The sequence below is a fragment of the Pongo pygmaeus genome, chromosome 2 (assembly GCF_028885625.2).
Source record: "Pongo pygmaeus isolate AG05252 chromosome 2, NHGRI_mPonPyg2-v2.0_pri, whole genome shotgun sequence".
NCBI classification, from domain to species: domain Eukaryota; kingdom Metazoa; phylum Chordata; class Mammalia; order Primates; family Hominidae; genus Pongo; species Pongo pygmaeus.
The window spans coordinates 117317819-117342478 of record NC_085930.1 but is presented as its reverse complement, the minus strand read 5'-3'; the positions used below and the strand labels follow the sequence as shown (position 1 = coordinate 117342478).

At 38.4% G+C, this 24660-nt stretch overlaps 1 protein-coding gene across 14 annotated transcripts in view; it reads left to right on the top strand.

Annotated features, from left to right (window-relative positions):
* The window catches only part of STAC (SH3 and cysteine rich domain), a 165002-nt gene that overhangs the window by 5594 nt on the left and 134748 nt on the right, over positions 1–24660 (top strand). Inside the window, exon 1 of one of the 14 annotated variants that reach the window (XM_063662057.1) lies at positions 8092–8253. The exons of the other annotated variants lie outside the window; for them this stretch is intronic. The gene's annotated coding sequence lies outside the window, so the exon portion shown is untranslated. Of the gene's footprint in view, positions 1–8091; positions 8254–24660 lie in introns of those variants that run through there. 14 annotated transcript variants of the gene reach the window in all.

Sequence of the window (24660 nt, the reverse complement as noted above, 5' to 3'; positions counted from 1 at the left end):
CTACTCTACTGATGATGGACATTTGGATTGTTTCTTGTTTTGGGCTGCTATATGCCCAAAACAACACTGCTATGAACATTCCTTATATATATTCTTTGTGGCACATATGAAGCTCTTCTATTGGGTATATACCTAGAAGTGGCATTTCTGGCTTATAGGGTATACACATGTTCAGCTTTAACATACTTTTCAAAATGGCTGTACCAATTCATATTCCTGCCAGCAATGTATAAGACTTCAATCCACTCTTTGTGCTACCATTGTTTCATATTGTCTTTCTCATTTTGGCCATCTAATAAGCAATTAATGGTATTGCAATGTGGTTTTAATTTGTATTTCCCCAATGACTAATGAGCTTAGCAGTTTTAACATGTTTACGGCATTTGATATCTTCTTGTGCAGTTGTTCTTTTGCCCATTTTTCTATTGGGTTATTTGCTTCTTATTAATTTGTAGGGGTTCTTCTCATATTCTGGATATGAGAACATTGAGAGAAAAATGTATTGCAGATACTCTCTTCTACACTGAAAAAAAAAGGCTTACCTTTTTTCTTCACTGAAATTCCTAATTTAATGTAGCCTAATTCTTACATTTTCTCTTCTATGGTTGTGCTGTTTGTATACTGCTTATGAAATCTTTGCCTATTCCAAAGTCATATAGATATTCTCCTATTATTATTTTCTAGAATTGTTATTATTTGCCTTTCACAGGTGGATTTACAATTCATTTGGAATTGCTTTTTTGGTATGGTGTGAGGTAAGGGTCAAGATTCATTTTGACTATACCACTTTGGCTATCCATAAATAATTTGACTGTATATGTGGAAGTTTCTATTCTGCCCATTGGCCTCTTTTTCTAACCTTCTACCAGTACAGCACTGTCTTAAATGTAATGATTTTGTTTAAAAGGTCTTGATATCTGGTAGCGTAAGCCCTGGAGCTTTGCTCTTCTTTTTCAAAACAGATTTGAGTTATTTTTGACTCCTTGCATTTCCACATGCACTTTGGAATCACCTGATCAATTTGCACAAAAACACCTGCTGGGATTCTGAATGGAACTGCATTGAATCTTTAAATCCATGTGGAGAGAATGGGCATGTTCTCACTCCAGAGTATTTGCTTTTGTCAAGTCCCCTAGGACATCATTGAGAGGAATCAAATTTTGTTACTTTTTCAGTTTGGGGTTTACCAAACCAACTCTTGTTGTCTAAATTCAAGCCTCAAATCTATGTGAGGGCAGATCCATGAATAAGAATTCCAACATAAATATTTTATTTACTTATTTATTTTTGTCCACCTTAAGTCTAAACTAAGATTTCTCTATCATCAACCTGAGTTGGTAAGAATTTTGTTTCTAGTTCATTGTTTTCCTTCTTTTTTAAATTCCACTCCACGTAGACATCGAAACCAACCTAGGTTTTTCTTGACTGTGGTAAAATATGCGTAACATAAAGTTTACCATTTTAACCATTTTTAAGTGTACAGTTCTACGGCATTAAGTACATTCACATTGTTGTGCAGCCATAACCACCATTCATCTCCAGAACATCTTTATCATCTCCAACTGTAACTCTGTACCCATTCAACACTAATTACTAATTCCCCATCCCCCTCTTTCCCCAGTCTCTGGCAACTACCATTTTGCTTTTTATCTATATGAATTTGACTATTCCGGTTTTACCATATAAGATAAATCATATAATATTTGTCCTTTTGTGACTGAATTGTTTCAGTTAGCATAATGTCTTCACAGCTCATCTATGTTGTGGCATGTATCAGAATTCCCTTCTTTTTTAAGGCTGAATAATATCCCATTGTATGTATATACTACATTTTGTTTATCCATTAATGCATCAGTGAATACTTGGGCTGTTTCTACCTTTTAGCTATTCTGAATAATGCTGCTATGAAGTGGGTGTGCAAATACTTGTTGAAGTCTCCTCTTTCATTTCTTATGGGTATATAACCAGAATTGCAATTGTTGGATCATCTGGTGATTCTATGTTCAATTTTTTGAGAAATTGCCATCCTATTTTCCACAGTGGTCGCACAGTTTTGGATTCTGATGAGTAATGCACAAGGATTCCAGTTTCTCTGCATCCTCACCAACACTTGTTATTTTCTGGGTTTTGTGGATCCTGATGGGTACAAGATGGTATCTCGTGTTTAGTGATGTAGATCATATTTTTATGTGCTTATAGGTCATTTGTATATCTTCTTTGGAGAAATATCTACTCAAGGCCTTTGTCCATTTTAAAATTAGACTGTTTGGTTTTTGTTGTTGGATTGTAGTATTATAGCTTTCTAACCAGCAAATTTGAATGATGCAGAAGTATTGAATTTTATTATCGTTTTACTTACATTTCTTCATTGAAAGGGTTATTTTTCATGCTTTTTTATTACTTGTCTTTTTTGGTATGTGAATTATCTGTTCATGTCCTTGTCCATTTTAATACTGTTTATTCATTTCCTATTGGTTTTAAAAAAATTATTTATAAATATCAAATTCAACCTTTCAGATACATTGCTAACATTTTCCCAGATTGAAATTTGTCTTTTTTCAATTTTATTACATTTTCAATGTAGAAGTTTCCTTTTTTATGGTTTTAAATGTCTCAAATTTATTTAGCTATGTTTTCTTCTTTTCAATTATATTTAGAAAGGACTTCCCAACCCTGAGAACAGAAAAATAAAATAACCTGTATCGTTTCTCTAGATCCTCAATATGTACTTTTTGCTTTTATCATTTTCATCCATCTGGAATTTATATCATTATGTAGTATGAAGAAATCTATTTTTTCCCAAATGATGAATCAGTATTTCTAAAACCATTTGTTGAATAATTTATTCTTTTTTCACTGATTTGAAATTTTACGTTTTTTATGTAACAAATGGTAATATGTATTAGACTCTCTTTTAGAGTTATCTGTCATATTCTAATGTTTTGTAACTTTATTTTTGCACTTATTACTGTACTGTACTCTTGCATGACTATTATCATGCTTTAATTATTGTAGCTTAATAATAGAGTTTGATAATTAATAATACAAGTACCCTCTTGGAAGTTTTATATTTATCTGCACTCAACTTTTCATTTTCTACCAAATTATAAAAACAATATTTTGAAAGTAATTTCATGAAACTCCTAATATTATTTCAGTGAAATCTTTACAATAATGAGATTTCTTATCCAAAAACATAGTATATCTGTAGTTATTGAAATGCCTGTCTTTTATGCCTCTCATAAATGCTTGAAATTGTCTTCAAATATTTCCTGCCAAAATTCTTTGTTGGCTATTTTCCAAGTGTCTTGGTCCATTCAGGCTGCTAAAACAAAACGTCACAAACTGGGTTTATAAACAACAGAAATGTATTTGTCACAGTTGCAGAAGCTGGAAAATCCAAGATCAAGGCATCGGCAGAGGGCCTGTTTCCTGGTTTATAGATGGAATCCTGTAGCTGTGTTGTCTCATGGTGGAAGGGGCAAGGTAGTTCTCTGAGGCCTCTTTATAAGGGCACTAATCCAAATCATGAAGGCTCTGCCCTCATGTCCTAATCACCTCCCAAAGGCCTCGCCTTTTAATACTGTCATACTGGTGGATTAATTTTCAACAAATGAGTTTCAGGGGGACACAAACATTAAGAACATAGCACACAGTATTTTATACTCTGACTTACTATTATGAATTACAATTTTTATATTTTTTATTTTTTAACTGGTGATAGCTGGCACATAAGAAATTCATTGTTATATTAATTTTATAATCTAAAATCATTTATATTCCATTTCTTATCCATTAACAAAGAAATACAATGTTGCTTACTAGTTCAGAGCATGGGCACAGACACAGTCGTGTTCAAATCCCATTGTGCCAGTTTGGGATGCCACTTAACAAGCTTTCCTGTCCCTCACTTCCCAGAGATTCACTGTGCTTTCTATAAAGTGAGCATAATAATGTCCTCTGCGGCATCGCCATTCAAGTTAATTAGTGTATGTAAAGTGCTTAACACAGAGCCTGGCATATAGCAAGTAAATGACAGCTATTATTTTCATATTATCATAATATGTGAAATAATAATTTTGCCTCTGTAACTATAATTCTCTTTCATTTGGTAGGGAAAGGAAGTGCAGTGGGTAGGGACAGGGGTTTATTGCTGGAGAACTTCCAAAAGTATGGTAAATATTAGAGAGATACCAGGCTGGCACATGACTTAACTTTAAATGCCACTAGTGTTTTACTATACATGTAATGTTGTACAGTATTGGTGCTGACAGGTGGCCTTAGCTCTCCTGTAAACCACTAGCCACTCTAGAAGCCACCAAAAGTACTTATACAGCCTGAGAAAAATCACATGGTGCACTGCAAATTCAACTTAAAGACAAATCCATTTCCAACTAAGTCATTCCTTAAGATCCCCTTCTACACAAATTCCAGACATCCCACTCATGTTCACAATTAAACTGAGACAGTCTTTCTCATCTTAAAGATAGGTCATGCTCCTAGCTTATGAAGAATTTCCATCAGGAATAGATGTGAAATTGTTTCAGATGACTTTTTGGCAAGTATGGAGGTAATCATGTGATTTTTCTTTTCTTTTTTTTTTTTTTTTTTGTCCTTTGGCCTCTTTATCTGATGGATTATATTAATAGATATCCTAATATTAAACTCTTATTACAATCCTGGAACAAGTCCTACTTGGCCATGGGGATTTTCTTTTAATAAACTTCTGGGTTTTGATTGCCAATGCTTTATTATTTTTACATCCACATACATAAGGGAGATTGTTCGATAACTGTCACTTTTGTGTTCTTGGTCAGATTTTATTTTTAAGGCTATGCCAAGTTTCAGAAAATGAATTGGGAATATGTCCATGAATGTTTTTATTTTGTTTTTGTATTTTTATGTGTGGAACATTTTATGGAACCCACAAATAATATTCTCTTTGAATGTTTAAAAAAATGCCAATAATATCTAAACCTGTCACCTATCTTAAAACAAAATTTGAAAATTTTTTTCCATTATTAAATTCTACTCCTTTTTTCCGAAATTGGCTTGAGTCAGATTTGTTAACTTGTATTTTACCAGAAAATTATCCATTTTACTTAAATCTTCATAACATCTCCAGATGGGTTATAGGAGGACAGCCCTGGGAACTTTCTTCAGTCTCATCCCATCTTCCCTCTCTCTGGCAGGATTCCCATGAATTCCATCTTGTTCATACCCTCTTTTATACTTCTCTATTTCTGTGTAACACTGATTCCTTAGATCTGGATTTGAAATCTGAAGCATTAAGCACGAGTGCTCACATCTCCACCTTACCAAAAGAAAGGATCCCTTGCTCCCTCTTTCAATCTCTCACTCTTTCTTGGTTCCCCTCTTACTGCTATAGAAGTTGCTCTTTGATCCCACTGGCAATCTGTCCTCTGCTCATCTTTCAAATATTGTTCTTCCCCAGCATTCTGTTTTTCACCCCCAGCCCTTCTCATGCTTCATAATCTCTCTGGGCTAAATCTTACTTCTTATTATTTCATCCACCAGCTGAAAACTCCTAAATCTGCATCCAATCCAGACATCACTCTAGTGATCGCCAGACCAATATATCCTGCTGCCCTTTGGACAGTCTCTGTTGATGCCCACATCTTAAATTCAAGCTACCCTCAATGGAATTTATCATTCTTGATTCAGCTGTCACCCCATTTCTTCTTCTGTGCTCTCTTTGTTTTTGTTTTTTTCTAATTTGTTTTTTCTTATGTGCTCTTCTTCTGATGAGCTCCTCCATAGAGAAGCATCATCCATGGAGTCAACCAATCCAGAAAACCAGAAGCCCTTGATGATCCTGAGTGGGGTGGGCTGAGCAGGGAGGAGGCTGTTTGGCAGCAGGTAGAGAGAAGACAAGATGTCTTGCAGCTCCCAGAGCATGCTTCATTTGTCTGAAAATGAAACATGTACCTGTTGCCTGTTTCTAATGGCCCTCATAGCTGAAGTTACAGCCAGCATGTTTTTCTCAGGTCTGGAAGCAACTGTGACCACAGAATGAAGGACTGAGGTCAGACACGAAGAAAGGAATAAAGAAGGAAGTCCCAGAATACCCCAAGGCTCCCAGGAATGCCACTGCTCCCTTGCCCTCCAAACTGATATCAGGGGAGTGAAAAGCAGCACCAGAGTTCTGTATGCCTTGATAAGATCCCACATTCCCTCCCCTCCCCTCTAACACTCTGTTTTTTCAGAACAAGGTGACTTGGAGACCTTGGAAAAGATTCCCATCACACCACTTTCCCAGTGATGTCAATCACTAGAAGCACAAGGCTGCAAGGCCCCTTCCTCTCATAGTTTCCTCTCTGAACATATCTGTACATCTGCTAATCCTGTCCATCGTCCAACCTCCCTGCAGGTCAATACCCTCCACTCTACTCTCTAGAATTCACTTTTTAGCAAAATCCTCTTCATCCTCAACTTCCTCTCTGATGAGTCCTTCACTTCTTATGCTAATATCCAGTCCTTTCCTTTCTTTCTTTTTTTGAGACAGGGTCTTACTGTGTCACCTAGGCTGGAGTGCAGTGGTACAGTCATGGCTCACTGCAGCCTCAGCCTCCCAGGCTCAAGCAATCCTCCCACTTCAGCCTCCCAAGTAGTTGGGACTACAGGCACATACAATCATGCCCAGCTAATTTTTATTTATTTATTTATTTACTTATTTATTTATTTAGTAGAGATGAGGTCTTCGTATGTTGCCCAGCCTAGTCTCAAACTCCTAGGCTTAAGCAATTCTCTCATCTCAGCCTCCCAAAGTGCTAGAATTATAGTCATGAGCCCCATGCCCGGCCCCTGCAGAGCTTTCAGGTGATGGTTGTTTTTTCCTTCATCATGCCTGGTGGCCAGGGAGGCAGCCTTACTGCTGCCTCCAGTTCATTGTCTCTCTTCCCTTAAAACTCACAGCTTTAAAATCCATGCTCTCAGATTCTCCCATTTCCTGCTGTTATCAGCAGTCACCTCCCAATCCCAGGGAGGTCTTGTCTACTAAAGCCAGGCCTACCCTAATTCACTCCAGCACTATTCCTGTTGTACATAATCCTTTATGATTTTTCACACACTGAAGATGACTCTTCCAAATACCCTGACCTCCTGAGTCCTTAAACTTTTCTTCTCCTATGATCTTGTCTTCCATCCTCTTCCATATCAGCCACCCACTTCCATGAGCATTCCCAAGACTTCATTCAAACAAGCATTACACCCTCTCTAGAATCTCCCTTTCAAGCTTCCCACTCTGTGGCTACCATCTAATTCTCTTTAGCCTTTCTATTCCAATAGCATTTCAGCCACACCAGAGCATAAAATCCATTAAATCAGTGAATTTACCCTCCTTTCATTATTCCTCACCCATTTTAGGTTCTTAGATTCTACTTTTCCTTCATCGTAATTACTTCTTTGCAAACACCCTCAACTCCCTTGCTCCTGTGTCCCTTTGTTCAGCATCACCTAGAAAATTCAATCTACCTAAAACTCATTTTCCACCTACTCTGAACCTGTACTTCTGGAGAAAGTAGAGAAGACAGATGATAAACAAGGTAAAAAAAAAAGCATAGCATTATTTTAGGCAGTGATAAAGCTAAATAGAAGAGTACTTGTGGAATAGGGTAGCACAGGGAGCTATTTTACATAGACTGACTGCTATGGGCTGAATATGTGTGCCCTCCAAATTTATGTTGAAACTCTAATCTCCAATGTGATAGTATTTGGACATCGGCCTTTGGGAGATAATTAGGTTATGAGGGTGAAAGCTTCATGATGCAATTAGTGGCCTTATAAAAACAGACAAGAGAGAGCTTCCTTCTTCTCTCTGCTCTCCCTCATGTGAGCATGTAGCAAGAAATCAGCCATCCATGAAACAAGAAGAAGGCCCTCAGCAGGAAATTGATCATACTGGCACCCTGATCTCAGACTTCCAGCTTCCAGAGCTGTGAGAAATAAATGTTGATTGCTTAAGCCACCCAGTCTGTGGTATTCTTATTACAACAGCTCAAACTCTCTAAGACAGTGACCAGAAAAGGATTCTGTTAAAAAGTAAGTTTTGTTTCAGAAACCAGAATGGAGTAAGGGCATGAGTTGTGTGAAGATCTAGGGGAAGAGAAGAAGCCGGCGGTGCAGGAGAGATCTGAGCAAAGCCCCAGAGGTGGAACAGGCTTGCATTTGTGAAGAGCAGCTACAAATCTTGGGTGCTTATTGTTGAGTAAACAACAGGAAAAATAACAGGAGGTGAGTACAGACACCTAAACTCACCTATGGAGAGGTGAGTCCAGTGGCTGGATCTTCATTGTCCAATATGGTGGCCATTAACCACATGTGGCTAGTTAAGTTTATATTGAAATTAATTGAAATTTAAAAATCAGTTTCTCAGTAGCACTAGCCATATTTCAAGTACTTGGTAAGCACATGTGGCTAGGGGCTACTGTATTAAACACCACAGATTAGAGAACATTTTCATGATTGCACAAGGCTCTAGTGGACAGTGCTGGCTTGGTCCTATGGACTTCATTGTCCGTGCTAAGGAATTTAGATTTTTATCCAAGTTTGAAAGAAAACCACTGGAGAAAGCCAGGGAGGAGGAGGATCTGGACAGTACATTACTCACATTTTACAAAGATTACTGTGGCTGCTGTATGCAGTGGGACTGCAGCATAGCAAGAGTAAAAGTAAGGAGGCCAGTTAGAAAGCTATGGCAGTCCAGATTAGGGAGAATCTGGTAACACATAGTGGACAATTTAAGAAGTGATATAGGCCTGGCACAGTGGCTCACACCTGTAATCCCAGCACTTCGAGAGGTTAAGGCATGATCACCTGAAGTCAGGAGTTAGGGACCAGCCTGGCCAACATGGCAAAACTCTGTATCTACTAAAAATACAAAAATTAGCTGGGTGTGGTGGTGCACACCTGTAGTCCCAGCTACTCAGGAGGCTGAGGCAGGAGAATCGCTTGAACCTGGGAGGCGGAGGTTGTGTGCCACTACACTCCAGCCTGGGCAACAGAGTAAAATTCTGTAAAAAAAAAAAAAAAAAAAAGGAATATTTTAGAAATAAAATCAACAAGAGTTCCTATGAATGTATACTGTGAGATGTGAAGGAGAGAGATAACTCAGGAATGATTTTTAAAAGGTTAATAGGAGAATCAAAAGATATATATATATATAAATATTTTATGATCCAAGAAGCCCTGAGCAAATGTAAGTTGGTAGCAGTCACAGTAACCGTCAAAAAGATTGGATGTGAACTTAATCTTATGGATAACTTTGCAAAGATAGAAACAATGTAACTGGCTTGACTGAAATTGCATACTGGGAAGAGACAGACAAGAAAGCTGAAGAGGTCAGATGAAGGTCTTGGAAACTGGGCACAGGGATTTAGATTTGAAAGGTGAGGATAAGAGAAGTCACTAATATTGTAATAGTGAAGTGAAAGATGGATTGGCATGGGGAGCACCTAAAGCCAGGGAGGTGAGTAGTCCAGTCTTTAAAAGATGACAGAGAGCAAATGAGAAGAAAGAGAAAAGAGCAGACATGAGAGGAATTTCGATGACAAGTAGAAGTGTCTGTTTCCTCATCAGGGACCCATCTTCACAGAGCCTGCACAAGAGGTGGAAGTTGGGATCAGGAGGGCCCTTATCTGGCTAGAGACTATTTGGTCAGAGTGAATGACCAGAATACATGAATAGAGATTCTAAGATCAGAGCCAGAAATGTGGAGACAAGGAAAATTCCAATGGTGGGGTGAGAACCGACAGAGCAAAAGGGGCTAATGTTAGCAGTTAGAAGATAAGAAGCAAGATGGAAAGAGGTGCAAACAAAGTCATCAAGAATTAAAAGTTTTAGTCTCACTGCTTATGGAAGCTCTTCTCTTCTATGTTGCTTGGTCCATGTAGGTTATCAGTCAACCTTCAGTCATAAGGATTGACTGTCAGTCCCAGTAATCTACATTTAAATCTCCTCATGTAGCAAGAAGATAGCAGCAAGGGCCAGAATCATACAACAAGAAAATACATTGATTTTTGGCTTCTATAAGCATCTCTCCACAAAGTTTAAAAAAAAAAAAAAAAAGGTGAGAGTCAAGTAGAAAGACATTGGATTAGAGTAATTTACTTCAGTCCTAGAGTCTTTCTGGTACATAATATTTACTTCCGCGAGAGAGAAAACTCTCTGATCATAGTTTTCATCATAGAAATTTATTTCCTCCTTCCCCAGTTAATCTTATTCTAAAAACACAATGGGAGTCCCACCCTGGAATTCAACAAGCTTAGAGATGTTCATATTGATTTCTTTTTTTATATTTTGTTTTAGCAGATATTGAACCAAAGTTTTATCAAGCAGAGTATACATGACTTAGATATACATATGAAAAATTAATTATAAATTGGATCTCGGTTTATTGAACAATATTTTTCTGCTAGTTTCATTAAAAAATTTGAGATGAAGTTCCTTGGAAAAATAATATTATAAAAAATAATAAAAATCACAGGATACAAATGCAATAAATCTTTTACATCAGATTTATGGTTGAAAAATGCTAGGGATAATTTTCTGATAACACATTATTACTACTATACAAAGTTAGTCACTACTTTTTTCCAGAGTTCCATATTTTAGGGGAAATTAGTGCTTTCCATCTCACAGAAGTACAGGGATGCTTCATTGGGATGCTCAGGAAAGGAGTCATCTGGGAGAATCAAGCCATACTAATAATGGGGGGCATGAAAATGTTCCAAGCATTTTTCCTGTTGATAATTTTGCTTGTAAATCTTTCTGGCTCACATTTCCCTGCTTTTAAAAGCAGAATATACCAAATGTAATTTCATTCCCATATAATAACAGCGTTGCAAATGCTTTGTAAATTTCAAAGCAATTTTATCGTTTTTATAATTTCCTTTTCCTAATTACTCAGAATCACTCTTCTGAATGCCAGTTATTGAACTTATTATACGTAAGGTAGTTTTTCCTCGCACTAATGACTCTATACTGCTATTCTCTCCTGGTTCTTGTGTCTGATTCTTACATTTTACTATCTCCTCCCACACAGAGACTATCCCTCTCTCTAGTCTACTCTATGGCTTCTAATTTGCTTCTGCTAATTTGCGTTTGTAGTGGAAAATAAATCACCAAACTAGTTGGAGTTTTTTGTTCCTCAAAACAAAATGGACACTGAGCCTAATGGACAGTCAGAAAAGTAAACACGGTTTTGTCTTTTACTGTTTTGTGTTTGGTTTTTGTTTTTTATTTAGTGATTAATCTGGTAGTTCAGACTTTTTGTTTATATTTTCTTATTCTTGGTTATGTTTCCTATAAGTCATTTTGTCAGATACTGAGTTCCTGATAGATTTGAAATTTCTTTTTTTTCTTTTATTATTATTATTATTATTATTATACTTTAGGTTTTATGGTACATGTGTGCAATGTGCAGGTTAGTTACATATAACTCTTGTTTAAAAGGCAAATCAATTAAGCTAAAGTTGCTGGTACTCACTTATTTAATTAATACATTTTTGCTGGTTGCTTAATGTGTTGATCAGTTTACTGGTCATTATTTTCGATGGATCTGACCTTCTAATTAACATTGAAGAAATAAATTCTCAAATATAAGATTTCATTATTGTCAATATCTGAGTGGATCTTGTTAAGCTGCCATATTGGGCACTATCTCTTCTATTCAGTTACATGTCTCGTAAGTGAAAATGATCAAAATAAATGTTCCGTGAATATGTTGCATGAGGCAAAAAAAAAATAGCAAAAGAAGAAAAATCCGTTTACAAAAATAAAGCATATAATTTATGCTTCTTCCCATGAATACAAGAAAGAACATGACGTAAAATCAAGAGGCCTCATGTCAGACCACCGCTCAGACTACTGAAGTCTCCAAATCGTGCAGATATTTAATCATTGTGAAAAATCTACCTTCCAGGATGAATAACTTCAATCCACTTCGGATCACCCAAGTGCTCTTAGAATTTCAAGGATTTTATGAGCTTGTCTGAAAAAGCAATATAAGTTGTTTCATATGTTATTTCTTTGTTTGTTCTTGTGGTTAGGATTATTTTGGCAAAGTTTATTTCATAGATTGCCAATAGGATGACTTTTGCATGCAGCAGGCAGCAAAAAAAACAAAAATAAAACAACCTAAGCTCAATTTGTAATACATTATAGTGTTGATGATGGGAGATATTTAAAACTTGTGTCTGAGCAGCCAAGAGCAAAATGCCAAGCCATCTAGCTCCATGGCAGTAGCTAGCTCCATGGCAGGATCTTTCCTGGCTCTCAATTGGACCGTCACTGGTAAGTTTGTCCATAGCCTGGTTGGACAGCTAAACGAAGAGCCTGAATCTAGCTCTCTGAGCCCATACATCTGGTTCCCAGACTCTGGGCAGCAGCTGTGAAACAGAAGGAAGCTCATGAGGAGAGCAGCAACTTTAACCTCATCCCCTGACGGTCAGACTAAAATGTTACCTGCCAGTTTATGAGCTTTGTAGTAAGACTATTTTACTGCCATCTATGAAGGTATGTTAAAAAAGAAAGAGAAAGAAAGAAAGAAAGAGAGGAAGGGAAAGAAAGAGAGAGAGAAAGAAAGAGAGAGAGAGAAAGAAAGAAAGAGAGAGAGAAAGAAAGAAAGAGAGAGAGAGAAAGAAAAAGAGAAGGAAGGGAGGGAGGGAAGAAAACAGTCACCCATCAGATCATATCATCTGACTTGAAGGAGCCTCCTTCTGACATACAGGTTGCTGTTGCTGTGGAAGGTATTGAGTTCAGATTTTCTATCATCCCTTATTCCTCACCTCTAGTTGAGGTCTCTAAAAAGCAGAGCCTGAGGTTCAGAAGCATATAATTCATGGAAGGTGTGCTGTCAGGAGAAAACCCTAGATAGGATACAGCAGGAGAGAGGGCTAAACAAGAATGTGGTCTCACGTAAAGTCTTACCTTGGCCTGACCCACATGGGGTACAGAGTGCACCAGAGTTTCCCCTCCCTTAAAGAAATATGGCAGGACTTTTTTTTTAACTTTGTATCAGCTAGTCTTTGGCTCTAGAAATGGAATAGGGAGAGGAGTACAATCTCCCAGAGTGGACAGTTCCCATTAGTTGAGGGAACTGACAGTTCCCATTAGTTGAGGGAAATGACAGTTCCCATTAGTTGAGGGAACTGACAGTTCCCATTAGTTGAGGGAACTGACAGTTCCCATTAGTTGATTCTCTAAAGGAAGAGAGATCTGCCTGCCAAAGCCACTGGGAGACAGGGCAAGGGCCCCAACAGGGAGGGTCTGGATTGGGCACCCACAGCACCCTCTACAGTGGGTTCCTGCCCGTGCCTCTTTAGCCAGAGCAGTCGTTTCCCTTTTCCATGCTCTAATATTTGGAATTTTATTACAATTTTTGCTTCAAAAGAAGAGTGCTGCATTTGACAATGGGTTGATAGACACCTGACATAAGTCTATGAGCGCTTTTGGCCTTGGGAACTGGCTGGTTACCCCCAGCACGACACTGAGTAACAGCAGAAAGTGTGAACTATTGATTTTCAGGGAGGGTGTTTCCTTTCAGAAAACACCATTTGGAGGGGAGGGATAGCACTTGGCAAGATTTCATTTGGCCAATTTAAAGTGCTTAGTGATGGAGGACAGGTGGCCCAGCTGCCTTGCTCTCCTAAGACAGACTTAGTGATCTTGTCCCTTCATATGGCCATCCTTCAATCTAAAATAATTTAATTTATTAAAAAACCATGGCTCTCGGGTAACTTACTGGAGAATCTTGGAAAGATTTCAATTAAATTGACTCATATACATTCACAGTTTTTTAAAATGGTCTCCCAACTGACACTGAAGTCACAGATAAATCAAAGCCCAGATCTGGAGTCAACCTGGATTGTGCCTCAAGGTTAAGCCAGCTTTGACCAGCCACTGCTAATTCTATGACTTAGGCAGCCCCATGCAAAATGGAGGCACTCATGTGCAAGTGCTTTGGAAAACACTGAAGGAAATTAATACATGGAAAGAAAGGATTAAAGTGCTTAAAAGGTGGTGGGTTGATGCCCCAGTCGAAAGAGGTACAAGCAGTAAAGTAATAGTGAGTGACCTGTGGAAGCTTTCCTGCTCAAGACCCAGCACTAAACACTTTGCTTTCAATGTCTCATCCCCTGCGAGGTGGGTAGTTTCTCAATTTCACACAGGATAAGTAGTTTGGTGTCAAATTCAGGTCACATGACTCCCAAACCTGGGCTACTATGTTTCAGATTCAGATAGATAATAGAGAGATAAATGGATAGATACAGAGATAGAAATATGTAAACAGACACACAGCACTTGCTGCTCAGCTACTGTCAAATGTTCATTTGTCCACGTGTTATATAACTATTCAAGAGCCTTAATGGAGCATTCTGAATCTCAGTTCACTGAAAATATAATGTAAAGGAACATTTGAGATCATCACAGATAACCCCATGATTTTAGGGTTGAGGGAACTGAGGTTTACAGAGCTTGAATTATTCTCGCAATAACACACACATACTACAAGCAAAATCCACAAGACAGAACATTTAGACCTATACACTGGGTTGGGACATCCTATAATGACCTTCAAGAATGTTATAGAGCAGTTGGCTGCAAACTTAAGTGCATCAGAATCACCTAGAGGGCCAATTAAAACACAGATTATTGGACTTCATCCCCAGAGTTTCTGATCTGGTAGGTACTGGGAGAGAGCTGAGATTCTGCAGTTCTGACAAGTTTCTGCTGATGCTCGTGCTAGTAATACAGAGACCAGACTTTGAGCACCACTGCCATAGAGGTAAATACCTACTCTGAGTGCCTGTGATATCCATCCTATTTGTTTATTGCTTTGACCATAATTACATGCAGGTGTTCTCTTGACCCAGGCTGGTCTGTAGATATTCCCTTCATATGAAAGGGCTTCGATTATAGCCTCTGTCACTCCATGGATGGCCAGAATTAATTCATGTAGCAAGGAGGAAAATGCCAGGACCACACTGGGTTAGTCCAACCTTTCATACCCCATATCCCTTCTTCCCCAGCTGTGGACTTGGTTAAAGAAGGCAAAGGAGGTCGGCTTCATATGGCTGAGACTAGCTCACTGAAACCTCCCTATAATGTTTTGTGTTTATTTTGAAACTACTCAGGAGTCAAGCCTCTAAAAATGTACATATCTCTACATTTTGTAGTCACTTTTTGTGGAAAAGAGTCTCCATTCCTTCTGGAAATAAAGGAACAGATGGTCAGCCAGGTCATGAAAGAGGCAAAGGGAACCTCTCAGCTATGCATTTCCTTGGCAGGGATTTCACATTGAAGGACACACTCTTGTTCATCCACAGCATGAGCTTGCCTTTTCCAGTATATTCTTAGAGGGTTTCTTATGCTCAGTAAAATGCTCATTCTTTTAAAAGTCATTAACAAAAAGGCAATGAGTTGCTTTATTTCCAAAACCTTGCAGAAAGCTACCTTAAGGACCTGGATAGAAAATAACCAGTGTGTCAAATTGGAACTGTAGTTAGAAATGCTGCAGGGAATGCAAGGACACTGGCTGCTTTAGGAACTTGGGTAGAAATCACACTGGAAGAGCTGCAGCCATAGACAGGATTCCCCAGCTGCTGTCCTTGGGCACCTGGGAACCTGCTTCCTCCCTGTCTACTAGCAAGACAGAAATATGGATTGTTTAATGAATTGAATCACAGAAGGCAGAGCCAGATATATAATTTGGGGGGCCCAGTGCAAAAGGGAAATCAGAGCTCCTTGTTCAAACATTTTGAAGAATTTCAAGACAGCAATAGCAAAAAGCACTTAACCAAACTCGGGGTCTATCTAAGTGCAGGGCCCGATGCACCCACACACAGATCTCACCCATGAAGCAGGTCTGCAGCATGATCATCATGGCATAGTTTGGCAGAACAAAAGAAAGGGAAGGGAAGAGGGGATGGACATTTCACTTGGACTTGCTGCGTAAGGTGATTTAGGTACATCATTTTATTTAGTCTCATTTCACAGATGATGAAACTAGAGAGGTGGAGGCTTAGAAAAGTAAAGCCGCTTGCCCACGGTCATATGCCTAATATGTGTCTACACTGAGATTCATTTCTGACTCTAAGTCCCTGTCTGTTTGTTTGTTTTTGTTTTAAACTTTTCCACATTCATATTCCTGAAGCAGTATTGGCTTGTAGGAAAAGCTCTTACATATGTTTTTAACTTCTATTCCCTACAAAGCCAAAGAAAGAGTGAATAATGTAATGAATAAGATAATTAGAAAATGGTCCAAATCCTGGTGTAATGATAATAATAAAAGTAGAAACACAAGACATGGAGGGGAAGAAGAAGGAAGGAAGGGAAAAGGGAAGGGAAGAGTGAGGAAGAAGATGGGGAGAAAGAGGGCAGTGAGGAAGAAGGAAGGTGAGCTTGTGCCGGACAGTTACTACATACAATCCTATATGCATTATTCTGTTTAATCATCACAACAATCCTCTCAAAGAAGCCTTGGTTTTGTGCCCACTCTACAGATGCAGAGCTAGAAGCTTACAGCACTTAGTTAACTTGCTCAATGCTAAAGGCTCAAGGTTTCTGTCTAAACAACATCTGACATTAGTGTAGGAAGTCACCCAAAATGGATTTAAGGGCTAGGCAAGGGAACAGAGTCCTAGATACTTCTAGACTTCAAAAGTTGTAAACTGCAAGAAAATAATAACAATAAACAGAAGGCAGTTCTATACAGGAATATAAAGAAGGAGTATAAACGAAAACATTCAAATTCCAGAGTAAAAGCCTCCATACATTGGCATTTGTGGGAGTCTCCATCCTGCCTGCTTGATCCCACCCACGTATCCTAAAGCAAAGTCTGCCTGTGAGTCTTCCCACCTCAGATGGGTTCAGGGGAATTGTCTACTCAGAGCCTTATCTGCAGAGGAAACTCATTCTAGCTACCCACATGATCAAGCTAGTTCTTCACCTTTAAATATGAACAGACAACTAAAGCATAAACCAAAAGGACCACTGTGCACAAACCAAACAACTAACCCAGAGAAATAAGACGTAACACAAGGATTATAGCTAGCCTTGAAAACTTTCTAATTGATATCTTTGGAGAGATTCAAGAAGTATTGTGACCATTTCAAAGGAACTGTTTTTTATTTCTTTTAAAAAGGTACAATCAATGCCTAGGAATGAATTTTTTGGAAAAATCAGATTTCTGTCTAATTTTTTGTCAGTTACAATAAGTAATTTAAAAACAATCAATGCAAGGCCTGAAAAATAGAATGAGCAATTCTGAAGACTGAATCAGATAAATGAAAGATAAAGTTGGGAAATCTCCCAATACATAGAACAAACGACAGATTATTAATAAAAGGAAGGTCTTGAAATATTGAAAGTTGACACAGGTCAACCAGTCAGTCATCTCCACTGGGAAAAAAATAGTTTATTTTTTTAAATTCTCAATTTTCTTCTATTTTTATTTTTAGTTATCTCTTTTCACCTCCATTTTAGTGGAAAATTTTTAATAGGAAAAAGAAAATTTAAAAAAATTCAGTAGAAAAGAAAGAGTTATGTGTTCAAGTTGAAAGGACTCAATAAGGAATGAGCGATGAAAGTAAAATAGAAGTGCCATGCAGTAAAAACAAAAAATGTAAAAATGATATGTGAAAAATGAAAAATAAAATGGAAAGAACTTTGCATACACAATTAGCAAAATCATGTGGCATTTATAAACTACAAAAATAGAGAAAAATCCTTAATATTTCCAGAAATTAAGAAACAGGTGACCTTATCATGATGAAACTCAAAGGGGCATCAAACTGAGAGTAAAAGTCAAGGGTGCCACGGTTTCAGATTCTGAGCAGAAAGTCTATTCAATCTGGAATCCAATACTGAGTAATTTGAATGACTCTGAAAAAAACAAGTCATCAACATGTCTCCCTAAAGAGCACAAATAGAAATTAAATCCTGGATAAAGCATTAACAAAGCAATTCTGCACAGTGACTCTGACTTGAAAGGTATTTATATTTTATCTTGTAACACAACTCTGTATGCTACAAGTTCAAAATACAAAACACAAATTCCATTAAATTCCTTTACACCAACAATACCTATGACACACCTATGAATATCTCTAACAAGAAATATGTAGGTCCTATGTGAAAAAATATACAAGCATTATGGAAAGACAAATAAGGAGATCTAAACAAATGGAAAAACGTGACATTTAGATGAGAAGACTCAATATTGTAAAGATGTCAATCCACCCTAAATAAATATGTAAGCTCAAGTTGATTCCAATCATATACCAACAAGTCTTTTTTTAAAATGCAAATTGACAAATTCAGTCTACCATTCTTCTGAGAAAATTAATGGCAGATTACTTAAACTTTCTCAGGCACATTCCCTTCCTCTGTAGTATTGGGATCATAATGAAACCTAGTTCAAAGGGTAATTGTGAGAATTAAATGAGATAACACATGCAAAGCACTTAGCACAATTACCAGCTGATAATAGCACCCACAAATCTTAGTTTATATCATATTATGCTCATGTATATAAATACTCATATATGTATGATAATGTTCATTGCAGCAGTATTTATAACAGCAAAAATTAGTAAGGCCTTAAATTTCTATCAGTATCATAATTATAATGATTAAGTACAATATACTATATCCCATAGCATGGAAAAATATTATTAAAATTTGTTATGAATATGCCTATAATCTGACATGAACCAAGAAAGTCATGAAACAACCTGTGTACACATTCATGTAAAAAGTTTATAAAAATTGGTAGACAGATGATAGATGTTTTTAAATAAAAGTAAATATATGTTAGTAAATTCACAGAAATGGTTCTGGAATTATACGCACGAAACTGTTACCAATTGTTTGTGTATAGAATACAAAGATTGATGATATTATAAATTCTATAATATACAGCTATTATATATTCTTTATTACAAATGCATCTATTAGGTTGGTGCAAAAGTAATTGCAGTTTTTGTCATCACTTTAAATGGCAAAACCACAATTACTTTTGTGCCATCCTAATATATTATCTGAAAAATTTAAAATATCATACAATTCTTGTTTACTTTAAAAACTATGAAATAGGAAAGGACAGTGTTTTCAGGTTGTAGTTGAGCTTCAGGAGATCCCTGTGCCAGCAGGGTCGCCCTCAATGAAGAAGGAGGCTTGCACCAAGCTGCCGGCCTCACCTTGGGGCCACCCATGCTTAAACCCGAATGCAAACCCCTCAGCCACCAATTCTCTCTTCAGCTTCATCTCCATTCCTACCTGAGCTTGCTACCCCTGACTTACTGTGCCACACTCTCCAAGTGTTCCAACCCTCCACCATGTGCTCTGAAACCTTGAGTTGTGATAATTATGCTCCTTTGTATTTTGAGGGTCTTCACAGCTTCTCTGTCTAATGAGTCACTGAGTCCAGGAGTTCCCCAAGACACACAGCTTCCTGCAGCCCTCTCCAGTGAAAGCTTCTCCCGGCACTGTACCTCCAATTTCATGGTAGAAAGGTGGAGAAGGATCTCCTTCACCACCTAGGGCTGTCGCTCAGCAGTTACTCCATCCCCAGATACACAACTGATCGCTATTTAAAGACCCCGCATGATCTAACCCTTGCCTCCTCCCCAGCTCCATATATGATATAGCTAAATCCCCAGCCACACATGACAGTTCAGCAACTGTGAACTAGTGAATTCATCATGTGTTTCTTGCTTCCATTTCTTTGCCCTTCTAACCAGATCTCTTCTTTCTTCTTTTAGAGACAAGAGTTTTGCTCTGTCATCCAGGTTGGAGTGCAGTAACGTGATTATAGCTCACTGTAGCCTCCAAATGCCTGGGCTCAAGCAATTACTGCTTCAGCCTCCCAAGTAGCTAGGACTACAGGCGCATGCCACCATGCCCGACTGTTTTTTAATTTTTATTTTGTAGAGATGGGGTCTCACTTTGTTGCCCAGGATGGTCTTGAACTCCTGAATTCAAGCAATTCTCATGCCTCAGCCTCCCAAAGTTCTGGGATTATAGGCATGAGCCACCACAACTAGCAGATCTCTTCCTTCTGACCAGAAGACTGTTTCCTGTTTCCCCTACTTCTTGCCCCCTCTATTAGCATGGTCCCAGTAGTGCTTTAAGACACAACTTTGATCAGGAAACCTTTCTCTTCAACCCTCAGCCCCCTCCCTACCCAGCAGCCTGGGTTAAATGGCCTGCTTAGGTCTGCTTCGCTGCACAGACTCTGAGATGGAGAATCACATGCAGGTAGTTTCTGAGAGGCACTTTTGGGAAAAGGCCCTAGAAGACACCAGGGAAAGTGAGAATGGGCTAAGGGAGATGTTGAACTGCAGTGCAGTTACAGCAAAGGCCTTGGTCAATTGCATGAGGAGCTCTGAAGCTGGAGTGGTCCATCAGAGTTGTTCTAAATTGGCAAAAGAGCATGGGGCCTATACTCTCACATCTACCAGCCGTGCCTCCAAGGAAAGGACATGGTCTTGATTGAGGCTGCCCCCTTCACTGCGAACCTGCAGCCAACAATGCTTCAACAGCAAGGGAATAAGGCTGGTGATCTGGGCTGTGCACCACAGTTCCCGCTGCATGACCGTTCTCTGCACTTACCAGCATGTGATATAATGTGTCAGTCTTCCCTCTAGACCAGGGCTGAGCAAGCTACAGCCTGCAGGAGAAATCCAGCCCACTGCCTGTTTTGTAAATAAACTTTCACTGAAACACAGCCATGTTCATTCATTCATACATTGTTTATGGTTATTTTCATATTATAATGCAGAGTTGAGTAGTAGTGACAGACTATGTTGACCTGAAAGCCTGAAACAGTTACTGACTAGCACTTTACAGAAAAAGTTTACCAACTCCTGCTCTATTATCTTACACAATATTCACTATTGCCTGGAAATTAAGTTTTAGAGGAATAACCAATGAATTAATGTATGGATGAATGAATCACATGAACTTGGGTTTGATTCTTGGTTCTGCCACTCAAAAGGTACGATCTTGGGCACATGGATTAACCTCTCTAAATTCAGGTTCCTCATCAACAAAATAAGACCTATTACTTCCTTTCTAGGGTTGTAGTAAACATTAAATGGAAAAGCATATGTAGACTAATAGCACATTACCTGGCACATACTATATGTTCACTTAAGTGAGAGCCATTAGGTCTATTCAAAAAGTTATGTTATACTTTAAGGCTGAAAAAGGCTGAATTATGTCCGTCTTCCCTTTATGAGTAGGCCGGATGTTAGTAGTGCTTGTCTTATCAAAACAAAACAAGAAACAAACAAACCAAAAAAAAAATAGATAAACCTTTAGCACCTGCCAGAAACACAAGGCCTTTCCTGCTGCATAAATATGACAGACAATCCTGGTGGATCTCAGAGGCATCATGCTTTATATATCTGGCCCAGATCCTAATGAATTGGTGGAAGCCAGATCCCATAAATGAGAAGTGCCAAAATTTAAGGATGATGACTAATCTGTCATAGCCATTCAGAATTCCATTTCATTAGCAGGTAGAGCCAGGCTTTGGGCCAGCCCCAGAAGATTGTCTCCAAAGCAAGATTTCCAGAGGCACCAGTCACTGCACATTTGATGGGGCTTTTAATGCTTTTATATGAGCCACTTTGTTAATGACATTGTATTTAGCTAAGGTAACACTAGATGCTATTAACCTCCAAAGTTCAGTGTTTTAGCACAAAGAAGAAGTTTATTTCTCATTTATCCAACAGTCCAAAGTGGGTGTATTAATTTTCTATTGCCATATAACAAAAACACCACCAATTTAGCAGCTTAAAGCAACACAAAGTTGTTATCTCACAGTTTTTGTTGGTTACGAGTCTGGGTATAGGTTAGCTGGATTCTCCCTTAGCATCTTACGAGGAGGGAATTGAGGTGTCAGGATTTCAACCTCATCTGAGGCTTGGGGTCCTCTTCCAAGTTCACTGCTTGTTGGAAGAATTCACTTCCTTGCAGCTGTATGTCTGAGGTCCCAGTTTTCATGTTAGCCATAGTCCAGGGATGTGCTCAGTAACTAGAGGCCACTGTAGACCCTTGCCACATGGCCCCCCTCCTCTCACAACCTAGAAGCTTACTTCTTCAAGGACAACAGGATAGTCTCACTCCAGTCTGCTAGGGTGGATTCTTGTATACAATAACATAACGTAGCAATCATCACAGTGACTATCCCATCACTTTTCCCATACGATGTAAGCCAATCAAGGGAGTTACTATCCCATCCTCTCCATAGGCCCTGCCCACACTTTAGGAGAGGGGACTATGTACTCCTGCTCCCTTAAGTCTTTGTTGTCTTCCTCCTCTTCTCCTTATCCCCTTCTTTCTGCTCATCTCCTCCTACTCCTACCACTAGCCCAGTTATTGTCATTCTCCACCAGCGGTCTCTGTATGTTTAGGAGACCCTATTGTTTGCCTACCCCAAAGCCACTTATTCCTCTTTTTCCTTTCTAATAAAATGCTAATATTGCTCTGATATTCACCCTACTCCATATTACCATATTCTCAGTCCAAACACCAAAGACGCAAATCCTGATTGGTTAAAGCAATCATGGTTGTTACAATTCTGGCCAATGAGACCTGAAGGAAATCTAATGGTGAGGCTCCTGGAAAAGGTTTTCTAGACTGATTAGAACACATACAAGAGAAAATGCCATCATTCTTCTGCTTCTGAATAGTTGCAAATGGGCAGCCATTGTTTGACCATGAGAGAAGCCAGCTTTAAGGCTGGAATGAGGAAGGCAAAGTAAAAGAATGGAGAGAATCTGAGTCCTTAGTGATGTCATTCTGCTGCTGAACTAACTGTCCCTAGAGTCTCTCTGCATTAAGACCTCTTGTTGTATGAAACAATATTGTTTAGACCAGGTTGAAACTCGGTTTCATATACCTCCAATTGTAAACACCTAAATGATTAGGTGGATGGTGTATCAATTTTTAATTGTGATACCCTCCACAGAGCACAGCAAAATTATGCAAAATATTGTGGTACCCTTACTTCACATACTATAGTGGGAAACATTAATGATGATGATGATAATAACATCAGCAACAAAGTAGACAGAAGCTGCCTCTGGCAAAGGATTGATGTCAAGGTCACAAACATGAAATTTGCAAAATCAATTGTCCCTGATTTTCCTGAACAGCATCTAGAAGTATCTAAACATGGGTTTGACATATTTTCTATAGACTTCCAGATTTAGCATTATCCAGTTTGAAAACACAGAGTAAGTGTGCCAGTGACAGACTTTAGAGAGGGTGTTGATGAATTGATATTAAAAGCTTGATTGAATGCCCCTTTCCAATCCAAATCAGTGGAGCAGAGTAGTCCAAATCAGAATTTTGTTGATTTATGCTTAACGAGGTTGTAAGGAGGTAAATAGAATTCATGCTCAGGCTCCATTAGCATTGGGTCAACAGTCGATATTCCCAATATAAAAATACATTCTCAGTGAGGTTTGCTTGTTTTCGTTGTTGTTTTATTTTTGCCATAAACATGCATCCCAGCCCTATGGATGATGTGAACTGAGTGGTTCTTGACCCAGAAAGCCAAGTGAACTCTTGAGGAATCATGTCCATCAAAAGTTTAGTTGGCCTGTAGTGCTGAGAGCAACACAAATGATTCTGCACAGTGACACTGACTTGAAGGTATCTTATATCCACTCCATCCATCCACGTGCATCTTGGGTAAAAATAGAGGAGGCAAGTCATGCATTAAATTATCAAGGTAATATATTTCAGGTAAGTGGCTCCATAAAGCCAAACAGAATGAACATTCTACTGGCAGTGTCTAGAGAAATCCGTCAGCCTTATATTTCTATTTTATGTAAATCCAATAAACAGATGAGGGAAAGCTAGGGCATTTTGCAGACCTTGAGAGGAGATTTGTTCATGTTCATCAAGTCATATTGCTTGGAATAGGTTAGCAGTAGGTCTCTACAAGAATGGAGTTTTTCTTTTCTTTTAAAGGTATATGGAAATGTGAATCGAAGCCAAAGATCATCTGGAGTGGCCTATTTTTAGAGAAAGTGATTTGCTGAATTTGTCATTCATCCCGCTGTGAGCCATGGTAGGCATCAGTAGTAACAGCCAGCTCTTACAAGAAAAATCTTTCCATTCTTGAAAAGCATTAAAAAGAAATGTTATCAATTACAAAGGCAGGTGAGACAGGAAGTGAGGGAATAAGAAAATATAAGGCATTTTCTATGTATTTGTGTACATATTACTATATATATCGATTTACTAGTGTGTGTTCGCCTGCTCATATGCTTATCAGTGCACAAGTGTTAAGTTATGTGTTTCGTGGGTATGTGTGTCTATATCCCATGCTCTGTGAATGTAAGTAATAGTAGCTAACTAATGTTTATTGGGTTGATACTGTGCCCAGACTCTGTACTAAGAGCTTTATGGGGATTCTTTCTTTAAATTATCTCAACAGCCTACATTTTCCATTCAACAAAGAGGCTAATAGAACTATTAGAATCAGAACCAAAATTTGGATCCCAGCAGCTTGACCATTTTGGGCAAACAGCTCCCCAGGGCCCATTGCCATTGATTAGGTTGCTGTGCTACATAGTGACTGTGTTTATATGTGTGTTTGGATATTTTCTGTTTGTTTTG